Raw genomic sequence first — 4450 nt, forward strand, 5'->3', positions numbered from 1 at the left:
GTGGCTTTGCTAGTTTTGGAAGTAGGGTCGGCCTTCTTCTTTCTTCTGTTTTGTTCCTCTTGCCCAATGGTTAAGTCGAAAAGTGGGATTTTCTGATTTAATTATTTGGAAGTCACTTAGAAAATTTTCAAAATTAGTTGGAAAACAATTAATTGAGGGTGAAATACCTTGATTCACTTTAAACACAAGTTAAAGCATAAGTTTCCTAGATTTTAGGAGCACACCTTAGGTGAGAGTCCATTCACCTAGCCCTCAATGCAAGCTTCCTAGATTTTAGGTGCACACCTTAGGTGAGAGTCCATCCACCTAATCCTCAGCATGGTTTTTCTAGATTTTAGGAACACACCCTAGGTGAGAGTCCATCCACCCAATCCTCAGTGTAGGTTTCCTAAATTTTAGAAGCACACCGTAGGTAAGAGCCCATCTACCTAATCTCTGCAGTGTAGCATCCCAAGGTTTTTGGAGCATACCCTAGGTAAGAGTCCATTCACCTAATCCTCAAATGCACAGTGAAACTTGACACTTAACCCTGATTCACAAACTAATTAAGACACCAGACATGATGACGCACCGAGGCGTAGTTCATGCTTTTTTAATTAAATCAACAGTGAAATTTCCTCAATGACTTAACATACAATGAAACTCAGTGCATCGGGATTTGAGCATGAATATTACACTTAAATCCTCCTGGCAATTGGGAAATTTCTTAACGCCACATTTGGATCATCGGACTAGGATAAGTCTAGGATCTAGGTGGCGAGGGCGATGACGGCATTGCTTATGTGTGCTTAAACGAAGGATACGAAGTGAGATTATTAAAATAGTATCTCCAATCTCAAGAAAGGGAAAGGAAATGACCCATGATATTATTTGCCGACCCTTGGTGGGATTGTTGCCCCCGATGCTCTTAGGTTGTCTGTAGTTCTAGCACGATTAGAGTGACCAACCTGTGGACTACACGGCTTTACAAAAATATTTACGAAAGTAAAACAAAATCCCTTTTGCATGTTAAAAAGAACTCTGCATAAAAAAAGACTTAAACAACAGCTTTTGCATGAAAATCAAATAATTTTTGTATGAAAATTTATAAAAGTCCATGGTTAGTCATTTGGATTGAAGTTAAGAACTACCTCCTGTAAATTGTCGAGTTGACAACTCTTACTCAAGGTCAGAAAGCACACAGTCCAGCTCTGAGCCCCAACTTTTACCAATGTCTTATACGATGTCTTATACCCAATCCTGATCTGTCATATGTGATTACATGTTTCTTTTGTTTGTGATTTCTACTACTTATTTTTATGACTTTCATGCTGGGTTTTCTTGTCTTATTTATTTTTCTTGCAAGTATGTTTAAATATGCTGCAAATCATACTATGATCACAATATTAATCGCACAACAGTAGCAGATGCCCATGTACGTTTTTACAGTTTATCTACAACATTTTACTTTATTGCATTTTACCTTTCAAGTACATTTTGATTACTTGCGATTTGCTTATTCTGCATGCAAAACCAGAATTGAAACCAAAATCAAACAAAACGAAATCCAAAATCAAACAAAACAAAATCAAACATTGACACCAAAACTGTGAAGCGTAAACTACCAATCCCAAACATTTAAACCCTGTAGCCGTCTCTGAAGTCATCGCTACAACAAGAGCTTGGAGCCAACTTTGTGGGCATCACGACGAGGAGCTTGAAGCGAGCAACAAGAGGATCTTCTTCAGCATTATCCCTTCCTAGTATAATGACAACCCATAGGGATTCGAGGTAGCTTTTGTCCAGCGCGACGTAAATCGCGACGTAAATCCTCACCTCCATTTTTAGGCTCATGTACAATCATGTTGTCAATAAAATGAGCTCGCAACATAAATCCTAACCCGTCTTAGGTTCCGAGGTTGTCGTGTGACACGACGTAAACCCTCTTATCTCTGCGGGCTATTTGCATAATCGAGTATTATGCAAATGTAAGTCTCAAACAATAAAATTGGCAGGATTAAACACTTAAATAACATCGTCTCTAAAACACAGTCACACCGTAGAATAGTTTGGAAAGTCACTGAGGTTCCTCCTCAAGATTTGTGACGCCCCCTACCATTTAATTCCATTGGACTCCTGAAAGAATTGTTCATACTTGAGCCACTCCCACTTGTTTTTTCACGTCCTACCGTGAAAACTTAAACCTTGAATTCTTGAAGAATAAAATCACTGATCATTATCGAGAGTTTTTTCAAGTGACTTCCATCATTTGAAATGTAATTAACTATAGGGGCTTGCCTCTATAAGAAACTTGGAACCCAGGTAAAATAAACAATATTTAATCTTTGTATTAAATAGGAAAAATTGTCGGTCATACATAAAATGTTCGCAGACCAAATGGATGTCACAAATCTCTTAATTTGCAGGATTAGGTCTATCGCCGAGGTATACACTCATCTTTCGGGAGGGTGTAATATTCGCGGTATTGGACACGATTATACAAACTATTGGACGAATGAGATCCATTTGGTCTCATTTCTTTTCAAAATTAAAAACATACTACTTTCAAAACCAAAAATATATATCTCTTATATTTAAATTAAATTTCAAAAATTATTTTCATATTCATATTTTCAAATCAAAAAGTTGACCGACAGCCCCATGAAGCGCATAATAGAGCTCCGAGCACTCTGGGCAGTACGTCCCGTGAGCTTTACGCCCCCTCACGGGCTTGGGACGAATAGGCTTACGCCTCGCCCTGGGGCGCGACCCATAAACGCCTTTTAAAACAGAGGTATCAACCTTGTCCGACCAGGTCAAAGGAGCACAACCCCATTTGACTGTTGTCAGAATTTGGCAAAGAAAATGCATATGCTTCATTTGCTTCAAAAATTAGTTCTTATTGAAGTAATGAATAAAGGATTAGTCATGCTTATTGGTGTCTAAAATTATAAAGCTGGTAACTCCAGGATAAGCCAAACATGATAAACATTGATAATATTCAGCAAAACCAGTTAGGAATGGCTGGAGAAATAGAAAATGTCAAATAATTTTGATCCTAACAAAATACAGTAGTGTAAGGTTTCCCGCTATGCTGGAACTGAAATAGCAATCTAGTATTGCGCATGGGAAGGTAGAATGATAAAGTAGGTGTTGTTTTAGTTTAAGTGTGACTTCCTAATTTATCGACTTATCAATCATCTGTTCCATAATAATACAATGTCCGCCCATTTATAACCTTAAAAGCAAATATGATGAACCGCAAAAATAATTGAGGAAAAATTATGCACACATAAAAGACAAATTCTTTCGTTCTCTCTGAAAAAACCTGAAGTTGAACACCACCTTTTTTTTATTTTCAATTGCTACGATTGTTGAACGTTTGCCATAATAGCAGTCGACCCCCCTCTCTATTCTAGTACAACTAGCTTTTGCCTTGAAACCTTTGTAGCATGTGAGATTCTAGGGGTAGATAACAGGAGGCATATATAAGTAAGGATTCACATTAGTTTAAAATTTTGATAATCCCATGCGTAAATAAAAAAATCTCTCAAAATTGATTACATAATTCTCTTCTCAAAAACAAATCAAATCGAATCTTAATCTAGTATGTACAACAATGATGATAATGCATGCTGTATTCAAACAAGTCAAATTTGGAAGAAATTTATCACTATATACTTATCAAACTTCACCTTAGAGACAAAATTCTAACAATGCTAGATCTTTATCATAAAAAATCGCAATAGTATTTCCCAGCCTTGAATGTTTGAATTGAATGCACTTAGATATCATCTAACAGCGTATCTTTCTACATTTGAAGCAAATAGAATCTTTGTACTTCTTGATCTCTAGCTTACTTGACATTGTACTCTCCATAAACTTTGAACCATAAAGTAACTGTAAAAGAGATCACGAACATAAAAATTTACGTGACTTGGTAAGATCAGCCTATGCCCACGATAGGACAAAAATCAAATAATCCATTAAACTTCAAGAGAGACAAATAAAAAAGCTTGTACTTTGTACAGATTAGGAGATAAAAACAGAGATGCCACTTTGATGCATTCATATTTCAGAAAGAAATAAGCCATATTTGTGTGTGTGTGTGTGTGTATGTTAGGATTTATATAAATTTGTAAAATATAATAACTACATATGAAAGAAAAGAAGATTTTGCAAATCACTCAAAATTGATTACATTATTCTCAAGTTATTTCATGGCCATAACAACCTATATTAACACTCAATATATGATTAACAATAATATGGATAATGTATATCATATTAAGAGAATTTTAAGTTTAGAAGAAAATTCTAAATCAACAACAAATGTGACCAGATCACACCAAGATGTGAGCATAGTGTCACCTCCCAAAAGAGCTCTTAAGAAAAGTGGGCAGCCCAGGACTTAAATATTGTTCTTCGGCTCTACACCTAGCCGATGTGACCTAGCCGATGTGGGACTTTT

At 36.2% G+C, this 4450-nt stretch overlaps 1 protein-coding gene across 3 annotated transcripts in view; it reads right to left on the bottom strand.

Moving 5' to 3' along the window:
* LOC110023003 (probable cinnamyl alcohol dehydrogenase 1) overlaps positions 1-4450 on the bottom strand; it is an 85144-nt gene that overhangs the window by 16666 nt on the left and 64028 nt on the right. The window lies entirely within an intron of this gene.

Source organism: Phalaenopsis equestris, unplaced genomic scaffold (genome assembly GCF_001263595.1).
Source record: "Phalaenopsis equestris unplaced genomic scaffold, ASM126359v1 Scaffold000204, whole genome shotgun sequence".
Classification (NCBI taxonomy): domain Eukaryota; kingdom Viridiplantae; phylum Streptophyta; class Magnoliopsida; order Asparagales; family Orchidaceae; genus Phalaenopsis; species Phalaenopsis equestris.